This window comes from Microcaecilia unicolor, chromosome 9 (genome assembly GCF_901765095.1).
Source record: "Microcaecilia unicolor chromosome 9, aMicUni1.1, whole genome shotgun sequence".
In the NCBI taxonomy this organism is placed as follows: domain Eukaryota; kingdom Metazoa; phylum Chordata; class Amphibia; order Gymnophiona; family Siphonopidae; genus Microcaecilia; species Microcaecilia unicolor.
This window is the reverse complement of record NC_044039.1, coordinates 15,700,119-15,718,814: the sequence shown is the minus strand read 5'-3', so window position 1 is coordinate 15,718,814 and position 18,696 is coordinate 15,700,119. Positions and strand designations below refer to the sequence as shown.

Below are 18,696 nucleotides of genomic sequence, written 5' to 3'. Positions count from 1 at the left end.
ATTGTCTTGCCAACATTCTTCCCCAGGCCGCATACCCGCCCTGCTGAACGTCAGTTGCACACATTGGACTGCAAGAGAGCATTGGCCTTCTACTTGGAGCGGACACAGCCCAACAGACAGTCCGCCCAATTGTTTATTTCTTTCGACCCTAACAGGCTAGGGGTCGCTGTCGGGAAACGCACCATCTCCAATTGGCTAGCAGATTGCATTTCCTTCACTTACGCCCAGGCTGGGCTGGCTCTTGAGGGTCATGTCACGGCTCATAGTGTCAGAGCCATGGCAGCGTCGGTGGCCCACTTGAAGTCAGCCACTATTGAAGAGATCTGCAAGGCTGCGACGTGGTCATCTGTCCACACATTCACATCTCATTACTGCCTCCAGCAGGATACCCGACGCGACAGTCGGTTCGGGCAGTCGGTGTTGCAGAATCTGTTTGGGGTGTAAATCCAACTCCACCCTCCAGGACCCGAATTTATTCTGGTCAGGCTGCACTCTCAGTTAGTTGTTCTTCGTAGGTCAATTTCTGTTGTATCCTCGCCGTTGCGAGGTTCAATTGACCTGGGTTATTGTTTTGAGTGAGCCTGAGAGCTAGGGATACCCCAATCGTGAGAACAAGCAGCCTGCTTGTCCTCGGAGAAAGGGTATGATACATACCTGTAGCAGTTGTTCTCCGAGGACAGCAGGCTGATTGTTCTCACCTACCCTCCCTCCTCCCCTTTGGAGTTGTGTGTTTCATATTTTATTGCTGGTCATTCAACTGGCGGGAAGGCGGCCGCGCATGCGCGGTGGGCGTGGCCTGCGTGCCGACCGTCCCGCGAAGCTTCTTCCGGTTGGTGGGGGCTGCCGCGGACGTCAACCCCAGTCGTGAGAACAATCAGCCTGCTGTCCTCGGAGAACAACTGCTACAGGTATGTATCATACCCTCTCATGGCAGGCTCAATGCGGCTTACATGGGGCAATGGAGGGTTAAGTGACTTGCCCAGAGTCACAAGGAGCTGCCTGTGCCTGAAGTGGGAATTTAACTCAGTTCCTCAGGACCAAAGTCCACCACCCTAACCACTAAGCCACTTCTATTGCTGGTTGGCACCTCAGTTTGTGGTCAGGCCTCAATCATCCTCTAATCAGCTATCACACTGCCTTTACAGTCCACACAAATCTTGTGCTCTGCCCCACGTTGTCCCTTTCTAACACCTTCTCCAACTCTCCAAAAACCTGCTCCTCCCGTCTCCCTCTGTGCAATAGCAGTGTGTGTGTTTATATGTTTCGATGTGTCCATCCACCACTGTCTGTCTGTGTGTCTCTAACTGGCTGAGGAGACTATAATGTACTTGGTACAGTCAGATAGAGGAGAACTTAGAGCCCAAATGAATGGAGGGGACAAGCCCTGCCGGAGCACTTCATGAGGTTGCCAGAACCTTTTAGACACCCCTCAGGGCAACAGCAGGCATCTGCCAACCACCTCACACTGCATAGTTCAGCTTCTAGAGCATTCATCATAAAAATGAATTCTTTAATTTTTATTCATTGAAGATTTATATAAGTTACAAAGCAAAGTGAGAGCAATGCCAGAAGCAGCACGCAGAGATTATCTTACATGCCATCACCAAAGAAATATCAATTGCAACATAAGAAAACAATTTAATACCTAGAGAAAAAAAAAAAAGAAGATCTCTCCTAATGAAGCAGAACAAAGTTTACTCAGAAAGTAAAGTGCAGTTTTCCCTCCAATAAATCTGATAGCTGGCTCGAGACCAAAATTATACTTATTATCCTTATAGCAAAAACACTTGACAGGATGATTTACTAAGCAGCATTATAGGTGCATTAACATTTTTAACATGCGTTAACCATGTACGTGCCTACAATATCCCTAAAGGTGCCTACATGGTTAGCGCACACGCAACTTAGTAAACAGGGCTCTTTGTATAAGATAGCCCCAGTCTAGTTACCGCAAAATATAGGCACAGATGGGTATTTCTCCTGGTTCACATCATGCAAACAAAATTTTTAGAAAGTTTGACAAGGCCATCCAAAAACATGCCTGCTGATATTACAAAACCAAGATGTGTATCGCTGTATTTTTAACTAGTTCTAAAACAAAGGGGGTCTTTTATTAAGATGCGCTAGCATTTTTAACTGGTGCTAAATGCTGAGATGCCCATAGGAATAACACAGAAATCTCAGTGTTTAGCGCCAGCTGATTTTTAGGGAGAGCTAGAAACGCTAGCGCACTATACTAAAGGACCTCCAAAGTTAATATAATTGGGACATAACACAACTCTTCCGCTGTACGATTCTCTTATGTGGCTGTACCACATGAACTTTATCTTGCCACATCATCACTTTGCAAACGCCTCTCCGGCACCATGTAAGCCATATTGAGCCTACAAATAGGTGGGAAAATGTGGGGTACAAATGTAACAAATTAATGAATTAATTAAGCCCCCATGTTTGAAGAAGTCTCAAAAAAATGGTATTTCTGTGATCCAGGTATCAGAAGTATCTTCACATGATATATAAATAACTTTGGCGATTTCAGACAAATCTTCCCTTGAGAGCTGCAATTATGAAATAATTCCAGACCACAGACGGACATTAATCATGAAATATTAACAACCCTAATATGTTGCTAGTGGATGAAATTTAAGTTTTCCAACTTTCTAGCAGAAATCAATTTTTGTTAGCAATCCTAGATTTAAAAGGGACTGCAAACCAGCAGGTATAGAATTGATTTTGGTTTACTGAAATGTCAAGTTAGCGTCCACTTTGGTCTTATAAGCCATACACCGAGAGAAGATCTTTAGTTCAAATATAGACTGCCAAAGAGCTCCTAAAGTGATATTCTCAGGTGGACTAACTTCCACTCCTGCAGCATCTCCTTAAATCTGCCAGCCCTGGCTACTCCTGAGGGATATGCATCCTTCTTGCCGCCTTGGTCCAAAGGCAGACAGAACCCTCAGCAGGGAAAGAGACCTCAGACTGATGCACTTGCAGTCCATGTTCTGAGCATCTCCTGCTGTTGTGGCAGTTGAGGACCCAATGCTTTTGAGAGCACTATCACCCACCCCAATGCAATCTGCAGCAATTGCAGCCCTGCAACGTTCCAACCCACTTCAATCTGCCCCTCCCCCATCATTTACACTGCCACATCAATTTGGTCACTAGGGCCTTAGGCGTCATCTTCCACAGAGAAGGTTCATGGAGGATCTCTGTTGCGTAGGCATAGCTCTAAGCACATAAACCCCCCCGGATTCTATATAGCACGCCTAGAGATCCGTGCCGTGATCGGCATGGATTCTATAACAATGCGCGTAGTAACTTAACAAGCTAATGAGCGCTGATAACAGCATTTAACAAGCAAACATGAGCACTTATTGGCACCGATCAGAATTTAGACCCACAAGTCGCTTAAGCGTATCCTGTAACAATGTGCACCGAACTTCTAACATGTGCAGGTGAAAAGAGGCGTGGTTATAGGCGGGTAAATAGGTGTTTTGTGGCGTCCTGAAAATTACGTGCCTAGTTATAGAATACAGCTCAGTGCGCCTAAATCTACGTGCTGGGATTTACACTACGTTTTCGCTGGTGTAAATGGATGCGTGTATATTTAGGCGTTGAAATATCAACTAAGCGTATTCTATAATCGGTGATTACAGAATACGTTTAGTCAGCACCGATTTTTTTAGGCGCCATATATAGAAACTGCCCCAAAGGGCCTAATTTAATCAAGCTGCCCTATGGTAATCACTTAAATTACCAAGCAGAAACTGCAAATCCTCTGTTTCCAGCATTTCGCTATGCAGTTAACACAGAGAGAAAAAAACAAATCACATTATTATCTGTGCAGCAATTAACATGCAATGCGGTTAACATCCGCTTAAGAGCTATTGCCAACTGCTCTACTCTAAAGCACAGTTCCTGCCCATTCTATGTTAACTACTGGAATTCCTACATTAAACTATTAACCGTTGCCATGGGCCCGTGCTCTTAGTATGCGATATGCCTTGCATTAAACAGCTAATGCAGATTAATTAACAGGCCCCAAAGAGAGCAAAGCAAGAGTTCAAACTGCAACATAAGCAGTGGATTTAGCTAAGCTGCTCTGGGACAGCAAGGGATGCAGCTAGCTGTCCCGCTGTTACCATGTGCACCATCTTCTTACTTCTCAGATACCAAAACTTTAGAGAAAAGATACATATAGTAAATGGAAGAATAAAGAAACTAGCTTAACATGTCAGCGTATTTCTTTCAGAAAGAAAAACGGAGTAATAGGCCAAGATAAAGTTTTCAAAGTGAGGTCAAAGCGAGAGGTTATTTTAAAGTAAGTGGTACGATTTGGGGGGGGGGGGGGGGGGTGTCTCTGAATTGAAACATGCAAAACTTTAGCAATTTAGAATGCTTGCCAGGGTGTTACGTCCCAAAACATCTGGAATTCAAAAGAAAGCAAGAAAGGAAAGAAGATGTCTGCTCAGACAAAGGAAAGAGAAGACAACACTGAAGTAATCAAATTAAAATTAGAACCACGATAAGCTGAACTTGACTTTAGTTAAGCCAAATTTCTGAAACTTCCCTCAGCCTGTCAACTAAAAGCCAAACCATCAAAAGTTTATGTGGCAGAAACTAAACAAAATATTCAAGGGTTAACTCCATGAAATCCATAAGCAGGGGGAATATTCATGCACATATCTACGGACATTGATAGATGTAGACGAATACAAGGAAATTCCATATGATAACATAGAATTAAAACATCTCTTGAAATAAACATATATACACATTCCCCCGGACATGTCCTCTTTTGATGGACTGTCGGGGGTCCAGGCAGTTTTTACAAGCCTGCCCGTTTGTCCAAGTTTCTGGGAGGGCTTGTTGACGGGCCTGCTCAATCCTCCGCCTGAACTTACTGTAACTTGCCCTGGTGGTCTAGTGGCCTGCTGCTTCTTTAAAACAGCTGCCAAGACCAAGCAGCGGCCTTACGAGATTTCAGCAGACGTTTTTCAAGGCCACCTCTTGAAATCTCAGCAGCCATTTTAAAGAAGCAGCAACTATGGGCTTGAAAGAGTGGGGTTCTTTCCTGCCCCAAAAAGGTGTCCCTGTAAGGTAGGGGAGAGAAAGGGGACAAGAGCTGCTCATGGACGGGAGGGAGAGAAGGGGGACAAGCTGCTCATGGACGGGAGGGAGAGAAGGGGGACAAGCTGCATGAGGATGGAAGGGAAAATGAGGGGGACATGCTGTACATGGATAGAAGGGGAGGAGAGGAGAGCGAGTCATGGTGCTCGAGGATGGGAGGGAAAAGAAAGGCAACCATGCTGCTCATGGATGCTTCCTTTTTTTAGCAGAGTATGGAAGAAAATGCATTTGTTACTGTTACAAGTATTTTCACTGCTTATGGAATCTGGCTTTCTTGAGGGGGTCAAGGTGGCTGCGGGGCTGAGGGTGGGCCAAAGGCAAGGACAGTATTTTATTTTTTGTGTTCTCTTTTTGTCTCCGTAAATATGGTAACCTTACAAGGATAGAGAAGAATGTCTATCACGATGATACAAAGTGATCATTAATGGTTACGTAAAATGCCCCAAATATTTCTTAATGGAAAAAAGTACTACTCCAAGATCTTAACTTTATTCCAGCTGAATTTTGGGATACTACAAAATGTATGCTCAGAACTACAAATATTTTAACTCAACAGGGTAGGGCAAGGGTACTCAATGTCGGTCCTCGAAGGCCACAATGTAGTTGAGATTCCAGGATTTCCCCAATTAATGTGCAAGAGATCTACTTGCATGCACTGCCTCTACTGCATGCAAATAGATCTCATGTGTATTCATTGTGGAAATCTTGAAAACCTGACGGGTTGGAAGCCCTCAAGGACCAACATTGAGCATCCTTGGGGTAGGGCATTTTGCCAGAGAAACACAACTGTAAACCTCGATAAACCTCATACTTGACTCTGCAGGTCAAGGTATGAGCACAGCTGAAAGGCCTAGAAATCACTACAGGAGACTCGGGGGCATAGCCAGACCTCGGCAGGAGGGGAGGGTCCAGAGCCCGAGGCGGGGGGCACAGTTTAGTTCACCTCCCCCAGCCGCCGACCCCCCCCCCCCCGCCACTTTCAACCCCCTCCCACCGCCGACCCTCCCCCGTCGTCACCAGGTACTTTTTCTGGCTGAAGTCTTCTTCAGCCCCAGTCTCCGGCGCCTTCACTGATCTGTTTCGGTCAGTCCTGACTCCTGACGTCCTGCATGCACGTCCTGCACGGGGCTACATACAGGACATGCACGCAGGGTGTCTGGAGTCAGGACTGACAGAAACAGATCAGCGAAGGCGCTGGAGACCGGCGTTGAAGAAGACTTCGGCTGACGGGGGTTAGGGACCCCCACCAGCAAAGGTACCTGGTGGCAGCGGGGGAGGGTCGGTGGCGGAGAGGGGGGGTCAAAAGTAGAGGGGGACAGGGCTAAATCTGTGGGGGTCCATGCCCCCTTGGCCCCACCTAGCTACGCCCCTGCACCCAGAAACTTTAACTAAAATAAAAATCAAGAAAATGTTTGCATCTTGGGAGATTCAGTGAATCAACAAAGAGACACAATGAATCAACAAGAAATCACTCACCGTAGACAAGCCGAAACATTTTGGAATACTAAGGTTTGCAGATCATAGTCAACAGACTCCTGCATGTACCACATTGAGAAAGGAGTAACCTTCGTGTATTAAAAGAAGACTAACGTTTGTGATAACTGTATCTTAAGGACAGTTTAAGAAATCAAACACACGTGAACAAGGCCTAAAGAATTACATCTAAAGCCATTCAGGAAAACACAGAGACATTTTTACTAAAACTATTCTGCAAGATTTTTTAAGTATCTTTATAAACTGATGTTACATCAGATGGCTAATTTTTAAATGTGGTGATTCTGTCCCTCCTGGAGGGGAGTGCTTTTGAATAAAAGCAATGCTTATGGGATCTCAGACAAAAATCAGGAGTTGTTCTTGTGTAAGGCCCATGCAGTGGGGAAAAAATGTATACCCAGACATTGGCTGCAGGCTGAGCCACCCCCTCCTTTTGGTACTGGAGAAATAGGTTCCATGAGCTAATGCTCTGGGAGGCCAGGGAGGCTTACGGTAACCCAAAGAAAAGAAAGATCTTTGTTAATATATGGTCTAAATATTTACAAAATATCTCCCACAAGGCTAGAAGTGCAGTGCTTAACAAATTGGATACGTCCTAGATAGTGGATTTTGGACCAGTTAAGACCTATAATAGATATTGCTAGTATAATTACCATGAAATAAGTAGATAAAGGTAAAGGAGTAAAATAAAGGGGAGGTTTGGGGGGGGGGGGGAAGGGGGAGGAAAGGATGTAAAATAATGATGATGATGTTACACTAGATGCACATGTACAATTATGACATGACTGAATGCTTACAAAATGTTTGACTTTATTGGTTTTGTTTGACGTGGTACATCATCAATAAAAACCCTTGAAATATAAATGTGATTCTGTTCTGATTGTTAAAGAAAACACCTTATAAACACAAGAAAAGAAAGAAAATCTTCTGGGACCAAGAGAATACATTTTTTTTTTTTAAACGGTTTTTATTGATGACAAATCATAGAATACAACGTTATAACATTCCATATAGTCATCAAACTTTATATCTTTGATCCCTCCTCCCCCCTACCCCTAGACTCCTGCCGAACTTATATACAAACAGCCTCAAGATTCCTCCCCCCCCCTACTTGGAACATTTCCAGATTCATAAGTAATAACCCCTTCCTAACCTATTTAATACTGTCTGAGAATCTTTGCACAGTATTCAAGAGAATACATTTTAACAGTATTTTGTTGAGAGGCTATGGAAGGTACTGCCCATGGAGGTTGGTATAGTAAATGCAAAATACATCATAGAGTGAGATAAGATGCATAGACAAGGGGAAGAAGTAGCTGCATTTGAAGGAGACAAGTGGTTTTTTTTTTTTTTTCAGTCTGAACATGTATGGGAGACAGTGAGCACAAAGGCATTGCTTATACAATTTATAGGTTCATTACAACAGTTTTCATTAACTGCATTTTTGGACAGATGCCAGTAAAACATTTTCATTCCCAACTGTGAGGACCTGCACTGTGATGCAGGCGAGATCATCATAGTGCATTTCTAAGAATAGCTTCACGAGGCTGTCTTCTCTTGCTTATATTTATTGAATTTTTTCATGCATCACTTTATCTCCAACACTTTATTGAATCTTGGAAGCTGTTTGAAACAGACCGCATGTAGGAGTCCTCATCTTGTTCCACTAGCTGTTGGCTTTTTGTGCTTTTAAATATTGCTGTGTAGCACTGGGACTGTTGATGAGAAGGAATTTGTACTTAAAAGATTTATTAACCACCTTCCCAGCCTAGAACAGGTCACCCCAAAGTGGTTTACAAGATAAATATAGACAGTTACAATGAATGGAACAAACTAACACACAAAGACAAACAGAGCAATTAGAAAGACGATGCACTTATTCTACTTCAAATCTACCATTGTTGTTCTTCCCCCACAAAAACACACCCATACTATTAATCATTCTCCTTTAGGGAAAAGCAAAAATGTTATTTTTCTGTTTCTACCTTGATCCATTCCAGTCCTCAGGAAGCTGGCAGAAAGTCTTCCAGAAGCGCCACAGGAATCAGTTTAAAAGTATCAATTCAAATACAGTAATGATAACAAAATGCAGAGACACACAACCATTAAAAGCATTTTATTATTCACAGTGGGGTTTTTTTCCCCCCCTTTGCCGTGTTCATGGTCCCGCACATTGGGAAATTAGTAGCATTGTCCAGAGCAAGCATTACTCACGGAGGTGTGCTTTGTAGAAACATTTGGTTATTAGAGGGGAAAAACAAATCGAAGAAAGATGAAGCCGGGAAAGGCATATATTTTAGTGTTACATGCCATTACATCTCAAGCAACATATCCCGTCAGAAATATATGCGATTACTGAGCAATCAGACCACAAGGCTGGGTCCTCCTGCTGGTTTCCCATGGATCAATCCTCTTTTATGCGCTATTAAAGGGGCTGTGTGTCCACACCCAGTTTTTTAGAACATGGACACTAACACTACACAATCTAGTCTGTACATCACCATGGTGGGAAATCCACTGCCTACAGACACTAAGCAGGGCAGAAACTAGTTTCTGACATTTCGTATCTTCTCTTTACCAGGTTGCCCCAGTGCAAAAAAATGTTTAAAAATAAGAAAAATAAAAAGACTGATATGCAGGAAACTACAGTCTTAGGGGTGAGCAGAATGGTTCAACTGAGACTACAATTTTTATCTCGGTTTCAGGCAAAAAAAAATATACAAATTCAGTGGATGGGCAGACATGGTATATTACTTGAAAAATCAGAGGTCACAACAGTTGACTAAGCTAACACATCCAGATGCTCGGATACGACAACTAAGGGCAATAATCTGGGGCATTCTTGTGGCACTGGGTAATGTGTATTGTGTGGAAGAATATTGATGTTTTGCTAGAACATTTACAGTGCTCTGCTCCAACATTACTCTCTGCCATCATTGGAAAAATTTGAAATTACGGAATCGTCACCTTGAACTAAACAAATCAGAATGTCCCATTCACACCTGCAACAGTCTGGGCAGGGATGACTTGGACCATCAGTCAAACTCCGAGAAGGACCTTTTTAACAATGACTTCAATTTAAGCTCATGCCCTTTCAGTAATAGTCCAAGGAGCATTACATTCAGGTACAGGAGGTATTTTGCTTTCCGTCCCTTCAGTTATGCCCACAGCCTGAATCTGTTTGTGGTGGTATTACGTAGAGCAACTCCTTAACTTCCTGCACTTCCCCAGCTGTAAAGGACTAAAATACAAGCTGATGCATGCCACTACCTTCTCCTACTTGAGCACGCAGTTATGGAATGCACTACCTACAGACTTGAAAACAATCAACGAAACAACTATCTTCCGCAAATCTCTGAAGACATACTTCTTCAACAAAGCCTACAATGAGAACCGATAACCGACAGCCTCACTAATATACCCCACCAACCCAATTAGTTACGAAAGCCCACCCTCTACAACTACCCTAATCACTCCCTTCCTTCTTCTATCCTTCCTCACTCAAACTATGCACAATTCTACTGTATCTGATATCCTGGTATGACAATGTTAACATAAGCCACATTGAGCCTGCAAATAGGTGGGAAAATGTGGGATACAAATGCAATAAAATAAAAAAAATAAAAACTATGTCCCCAAGGCTGTGGCAGGGTACTTGAACCATTGGATAGTTTCCAAATTAGGGAAAGGTTCAGTGGCTTATTTATTTTCATTCTCTGTATTCCATTTTTCTTGTCACAAGCCACGTGGTTAACACGGTTACACGGTAACAAAACTACAAAAATCAAAAGCAAGATGTTTCTAATAAAAACACGTCATATCAATCATAAAACATACGTTTTAAAATCACGTCAGACTAAGTACTAAGATAACTTAGGTAAGAAAATAACAGATATTTAAAAAAACACAAAAAAAACCTCACCTAACAGCATATTCCTTTCTCCCAAATGTCTCAAACACACCCCTAATATTCCATATAACCCTTTCATATGTACTCCCTACGATAACATCTCTCTATATAAAACGCACCTCCAACGTTCTATGAAGCCTCTTTTAGCCAAAAGTGAAGGGGGTGAGATCGCATTGTGTCTGCCCCGCCCACGCGTCAAACGTGATGACGTCGAGGGCGGAGCAATGACACTCAACCAATCGCATCGCTCGGCAGCGAAGCGTCAGGGAAGGAGGCGGCGCTCTCGACGTCTAGCCTTCCCTTCGCTGTGTTCCGCCTTCTTCTGACGTCAAGGATGACGTCAAAAGAAGGCGGAACACAGCGAAGGGAAACCTAGACGTCGGGAGCGCTGCCTCCTTCCCTGACGCTTCGCTGCCGGAACCGCCACGGAGGTAAATTTTAAAAGAAGAAAAAAAACAAAACGGATGCATGGATGCGAAGTGGGGGAGGAGAAGAGGGCGGGCCAGGCTGGGACATGGGAGAGAGAGGAGCATGGATGCGAGGGGGGGGTCATGGAAGGGAGAGAGGGGACTTGCTGGAAAAGGATGAATGGAGGCGGCAGGGGACAGAGGAGCATGGATTGCAGGGCAGGCCTCAGGCAGAGAGGGGAAATGCTGGATAGGGATGAATGGAGGGGGCAGGTGACAGAGTAACATGGATGGCCATGGATTGGGACGGCAGGGCTCAGGGAAAGGGGAATTGCTGGATAGGGATGAATGGAGGGGACAGATGGGCATGGATGGATATGGATTGCAGGGCAGGCCTCAGGCAGAGAGGGGAAATGCTGGATAGGGATGAATGGAGGGGGCAGGTGACAGAGTAACATGGATGGCCATGGATTGGGAGGGCAGGGCTCAGGGAAAGGGGAATTGCTGGATAGGGATGAATGAAGGGGACAGATGGGCATGGATGGATATGGATTGCAGGACAGGCCTCAGGCAGAGAGGGGAAATGCTGGAAAGGGATGAATGGAGGGGGCAGGGGACAGAGGAGCATGGATTGCAGGGCAGGCCTCAGGCAGAGAGGGGAAATGCTGGATAGGGATGAATGGAGGGGGCAGGTGACAGAGTAACATGGATGGCCATGGATTGTGACGGCAGGGCTCAGGGAAATTGCTGGATACGGATGAATGGAGGGGACAGATGGGCATGGATGGATATGGATTGCAGGGCAGGCCTCAGGCACAGAGGGGAAATGCTGGAAAGGGATGAATGGAGGGGGCAGGGGACAGAGTAACATGGATGGCCATGGATTGGGAGGGCAGGGCTCAGGGAAAGGGGAATTGCTGGATAGGGATGAATGAAGGGGACAGATGGCCATGGATGGATATGGATTGCAGGACAGGCCTCAGGCAGAGAGGGGAAATGCTGGAAAGGGATGAATGCAGGGGGCAGGGGACAGAGGAGCATGGATTGCAGGGCAGGCCTCAGGCAGAGAGGGCAAATGCTGGATAGGGATGAATGGAGGGGGCAGGGGACAGAGGAGCATGGATGGCCACACACACACACTCTCTATCACACTGTGTCTCACATACACACTTGAACACACTCTCACACCCAGACTCACTCTCTCTTCTCACACACTCACACTTTCACTCTGACTCTCAAACAGTCACTCTCACATACACTCTCCCAAACATACACACTCCGAGGAAAACCTTGCTAGCGCCCGTTTCATTTGTCTCAGAAACGGGCCTTTTTTTACTAGTATACTAATGTAAAACCAAAAAAAGCATTGGCTGCGTCCAGAAATAATTGGCCTCAGTCAATAATATATCAGGATTAAAACTTCTCTCTAACAGAAATTAAGTGTGCCGGGTTTTCAACCTGCATCTAAAAATAAACTCTGATAAATGAACCTCTCACAATTTATTTTAGAACTAAGTAATTACAACAGAAAAAGCTTGTTTCTCAACCTTAATGGATCTCATACTCTTAGAAGGGAGCATTTGCAAATGATTCAGTTTGGGAACACAGGTCAGCTCAGAACACAGCTCACCTAACTTCACCTTTAAAACCACGGGTCGACTCTAGCTCAAGAGTTTATAGCTCAGGGTCATGGCTTCAAAAGTTAATTCTGGACTCCTGCTGTTAAACCAGAATGTGCTGAGATATTATCCTCAGTCTGCAGACAGGCAGCAAACCAAAGGCTGAATTCTTCATCTGGAATTTCCTTGGTTATTAATTTTTTTTTTTTTTTTTTGGTAATCTCAGATAAAGAACACTAGAATAATCCACACAAGATGTCAAACATTGGTAGCCCGAACAACAGTTGCTAAACAGGTTTTGATCAAACAGTGGAAATGCGATTGCGTGAACCGAGTTGGGAAGGAGGCCCTCAAATGTACAGCCAGATCAAGGGAAAGTGAAACAAAATTATTTTATTAAACCATTACAGAAGCCTGTAATTGGGTGGCGGAGCAGGTGGGGGAAGAGAGGTTGGTGGTTGGGAGGCGAGGATAGTGGAGGGCAGACTTATACGGTCTGTGCCAGAGCCGGTGATGGGAGGCGGGACTGGTGGTTGGGAGGCGGGAAATACTGCTGGGCAAACTTGTACGGTCTGTGCCCTGAAAAAGGCAGGTACAAATCAAGGTAAGGTATACACAAATGAGTTTATCTTGTTGGGCAGACTGGATGGACCATGCAGGTCTTTTTCTGCCGTCATCTACTATGTTACTATCCAGCTTATAATCGAACGAGAAAAACGCCCAAGTTCCGACCTAAATCGGGAGATGGGCGTTTTTCTCACAAAAACAAATAAAGCGGTATAATCGAAAGCCGAACTTTGGACGCTGTCAACTGCACTCCGTCGCGGATGCGGACAAAGTTGACGGGGGCGTGTCGGAGGCGTGGTGAAGGCGGAACTGGGGCGTGGTTATCACCCGAACAGAGATGGGCGCCTTTCGCCGATAATGGATGCGTTTGTAGCTAGAATTTAGGGCACTTTTCCTGGACCCTGTTTTTTAACGAATAAGGCCCCAAAAAGTGCCCTAAATGACCAGATGACCCCCAGAGGGAGTCGGGGATGACCTCCCCTAACTCCCCCAGTGGTCACTAACCCCCTCCCACCACAACAAAATGATGTTTCACAACTTTTTATTTTCACCCTCAAATGTCATACCCTCCTCCCAAGCAGCAGTATGCAGGTCCCTGGAGCAGTTGTTAGGGGGTGCAGTGGACGTCAGGCAGGTGGACCCAGGCCCAGGCCCATCCCCCCCCTACCTGTTACAATTGTGCTGCTTAATCTTATTAGTCGTCCAACCCCCCAAACCCACTGTACCCACATGTAGGTGCCCCCCTTCACCTCTTAGGGCTATAGTAATGGTGTAGACTTGTGGGCAGTGGGTTTTGAGGGGGATTTGGGGGGCTCAACACCCAAGGGAAGGGTGCTATGCACCTGGGAGCTCTTTGACCTTTTTTTGGTTTTGTAAAAGTGCCCCCTAGGGTGCCCGGTTGGTGTCCTGGCATGTGAGGGGGACCAGTGCACTATGAATCCTGGCCCCTCCCACGAACAAATGCCTTGGAGTTATTCGTTTTTGAGCTGGGCGATTTCATTTTCCATTATCGGTGAAAAGCAAAAACGCCCAGCTCACACCTTGGCGAATAAAACATGGGCGTCTATTTGTTTTGGAACATACGGTTCACTCCGCCCCTTCACGGACCCGTTCTCGGAGATAAACGCCCATGGAGATAGGCGTTTCTGTTCGATTATGCCCCTCTATGTATACCACAGGTACAATGAACAACAAGTATAGGCTCTTTTACTTCAGAGTCAACTTGTAAACTACTGGCTTTAACCCCATAGTAAGTACACATGTACGCCTTTCCTTGCCAGGTTTTACCCCACTGTTCTGCCTCCCACCAGACCTCAACAGTATCCTTATATAGCTTAAAAGTCAAACTTACCATACCTTGTATCAGGTTTTGGTAGCTTAACTTATACACTGTGGAGACTCACTCTCCACGGCGGCTCCTCTCCTTCCGGGCCTCCCTGAACTGTTCTGGCTAAAGGAATTTTGGGGCCCTTTTACTAAGATGCGTACTTGCATACAACACGCGTCAAATTAGAACTACTGCCCAGCTACCGAGTTCTCCGGGCGGTAATTTTAATTTTGACGTGCAGTTTATGCGCACTGATTAACGCCCGGTTAATGCGCGAGACCTTACCACTGTCAATGGGTGGAAGTAAGGTCTCAGGCCCAAAATGGTCATGTGCTGATTTTTATTTTGCCATACGTCCGTTTTCGGCAAAAAAAAAAAAAAAAAAAAAAGCCTTTTTTGCAGGTGTGCTGAAAAATAGACCTGCAGGCGTCCAATACATGCGTCTACACCAGTGCAGGCCATTTTTCAGCGCACTTTAGTAAAAGGGCCTCTTAACAACTTCCTGGCCTGAGCTCCACCCCTCTGATAGGCTCAGATTCGGCAGACTAGCGCCACCTACTGCATAGTGACTGAACTGTATCAACAGTGAGGCAGTATTCTTCCCTATAACATCCACTCCCTCACAAGGAACAATGGAGTAATCTCAAGAAAAAGTAACAATTTCATATTCTTGAGAGAGGGTGGGGTACTACCATGATAGCAGTGTGAATAAGCATATAACTCTTCCCAGGAGCTACATCACACAGTGAGGATCCCTGAGATCAGGTTGTGTGGTTGGGTGCAGTCAAATTTGGTTGAGGGCATTCCAGGAGGCTCAAAGAAAAATACTGGGCTGAGCCTAGCTTACAGCATGGAAAACCTGACAGGGAAGTGAATCATCTAAGGTTGCCCAGTGGGTGAGTCATTTAGTTAACAGTATTTTGGGCCCTATTTATTTAAGTGTGGTAAGGTTTTACAGTCACTGTACGTTAATTTCCCAAATTCACATACAGTAATCACAACGCCTCTGTTAATACTAGGGGAGAGGGGGGTATTTACAGCATTTTGCTATTCAGTTAACTGAATGGCAAACATCATAATATAGAGATAACTACACCCCTCAAGGTGGCATTATATGATTTGTGTTTTTAGATATGTTTTATTATAAAATATATTATGTGATGTTTATGTTTTATTTATTATGTATTTTTATTTTGCAGTTTTTTGAACCCCTGACGCAGCCTGAGGGCGAAACGTGGCCACGTCGGGTAACCTTGTAATAAACCACTTCTTCTGTTACCCTCTTGTTCTATTTTTTTTTGTCTTTTTTGATCTGCTTTTTTTCTTTTGATTTGTATTAACTGTACTGTTACAGCTGACACATAGAGGCCCATTCACTAAGCTGTGGTAAGCTCTAACGTGTGCTTACCACAGTAAAAAAATCCAGTTGGGTTTTCTGGATTTCCCCAAAGAATATGCACAACATCGATTTGCATGCACTGCCTCCATTGTACGCAATTAGATCTCATGCATATCCACTGGGGAAATCCTGAAAAACCAATCTGGCAAGGGCCAAGATTGAACACCCGTGCCCTAAAAACTGAATAAGTGTTGCAAGGGGGCTGAGAAACACATTATGTAATACCAGAGCCAGCATGAAGCCTGGCAGAACTCCCATGTGGTTACCGGAAGTAACTGGAAAGAGAAATGATCTGAGCCACAACAAAACTGCGCCACCCGTGCCTAAAACAGAGCGGCTCAACAGCAGCAGTTGACGATTAAGTCAAATGCTGCTGCTAAATACAAAGACAGCAACAGAACAAACTTTCCTGCACCTAGATAATGCCTAGTCTTATTCAGTAAAGACAGTAAGCAGAACTCGGTACTGTGATGCTTCTGGAACCCAAATTGTCGCAGATGGAGCGAATTGGTTTTATCCAGAAAAGATTAACTGAAAACATACGACATTCTCTTGTTATTTTTTTTTAATGACTGGGAAGATCAAAATGGGATGATCATGTCCTAGGTTGGCTGGATGTAGAGTTGGCTTTTTGAGAAGTGGAAGGACATGCATCTTCTTCCAATGTTTAAGGAGCAAGCATAGTTGTAGGCTATGGTTTACCAGACATAAAATGCATTGACGTTAATGCAGCTTGGTAAATAGGGGTCCGAGTTAATATAGCTACAGCCTTAATTTTCAGTTATATACTTGTTTTTGAGTCTTGCTCGTTATTCAGGTCAGTGGTGTTGAGGGAGGAAAGATGTGCCAGGAGAGGTCTGACTGCCTTGTCCATACTTGTTCCATACCAAATATACTGAATTTTCTTAAAAACCTAGGCTCTCACCAAAATTGTACACAAAATTATACACGCAGACGCCCCAATCTACATGCTAAACCTTGTGGACTTGCCTCCCAGAAACGCTGTAAGATCATCCCGCAAATACCTCAATCTGCACTTCCCCAGCTGTAAAGGACTAAAATACAAGCTGACACACGCCACTACCTTCTCCTACTTGAGCACGCAGCTGTGGAATGCTCTACCTACAGACCTGAAAGCTATTGACGAAATAATTAACTTCCGCAAATCCCTGAAGACTCATCTCTTCCAAAAGGCCCACAAGGAAAATACATAGCCTACAAACTACTTCAACAATCCACACAGTTACCGCAGTTCACCTCTAACCTGCCTAACACTTTCCGTCTATCCTCCCTTACCTAATCTTTAAACAGTAATAACTGTACTTGTTATCATGAAACGACTATGCCTATCTTCTCTTACCAACATTCAAACTATAAGAATTGTACCTGCTATCATGAAATGATTATGTCATAACCACACTCTGTAAGCCACTTTGAGCCTGCAAATAGGTGGGAAAATGTGAGATACAAATGCAATAAATAATAATAATAATCCTACTTGTTCAGCAGAAAGAAGAGTGTGATAAAGGTGCAGCATATGCATTTTTAATAAATGTGTTAGTGTATGCAGTGACTCTTCTAGTATCTTACTTAAAAGCGGCTATAGAAAAACAAAATAAGTTTGCTTTCAAGCCCAATTTTGTATTCTGTCAAGCTGCTGACTGGGGAACAAAGCACTGCAACACCCAGCTGGGATCACAGGTCTCGAAATAAAGCTAAAAGCACCAAAGTACTTCTTCAGTCATCTGTTACTGAAACAGTCAGCCTCGGGCACTTTATATGGTTGTTCAACATGTGCTGCGATTTCATGGCGCTCGCTTATTAATTTTAATTACCTTATCCGTTTCATGTTTGTTCTGGGAAGCAATTTAAGAGCAGAGTATCCTGAAGCACTACATTTATTAAAAAAAAAAAAAAAAACACAAAACTTAAAAGCTAAAAATAAATAAAACAAAACAAAAACAAAAGAAATTGTTCTTTCATACTCCAACAATGGCTTTGTGTAGCTGGGAGGCCTTTTATAACTGATTAGGGTTGTGTACATTTTTGACTACCACATGACTGGAGCATTTAATATTTAATGATGAAGAATTGTTTGTAATTAAAACTGTATCCCTTGCCTATAGATAGCTAGAACCACATACTGTAGCCGGACTTGCTCACCACACATACCCTAAAATCAGCTGCTTGCACTTTTTCTGAATGTACATACAATTTTTCCTTCTTTTGTACCTACATTCTTGTTACATCATCTTGTCTGTCTAAATACACCATTTGTTGTGTTGGATTATAACGTTTACTTTCATTTACACATCAAGATCAGCACGAAATTACCTAAATCTCCACTACCCAAGCTGCAAAGAACTCAAATACAAATCAACCTATGCATCAAGCTTTTCCTATATAGGCACACAAATATGGAATGCACTGCCAAATATCGTGAAAACAACCACCAACCACCTAAACTTCTGGAAATGACTAAAGACTCACCTGTTCAAAAAGGCATACCCCAACGATCCAACTTAAACACCTTAACGTTCAACACAACGGAACCAAAACACGTACTGGACTTCAACCTAACTCTGCCCCCTCACGATTCCCAAATGTGTTTGTCACACATGATCTGTACTCTACCACAAAATCACTCTGTATTTGTTCACATCGTACTGGCGATCGCCTCTATGATACTATGTAAGCCACATTGAGCCTGCAGATAGGTGGGAAAATGTGGGATACAAATGTAACAAATAAATAAATAAATTTGACTATTTCACTACTGTAATTGTTTATTGCCTATGTCCAGGCTGCACACTGCCTTGGATTGACTTCTTCAAAAAGGTGGC

At 44.0% G+C, this 18,696-nt stretch overlaps 1 protein-coding gene across 8 annotated transcripts in view; it reads right to left on the bottom strand.

Annotated features, from left to right (window-relative positions):
* LOC115477839 (methyltransferase-like protein 25) overlaps positions 1 to 18,696 on the bottom strand; it is a 272,956-nt gene that overhangs the window by 82,795 nt on the left and 171,465 nt on the right. The window lies entirely within an intron of this gene.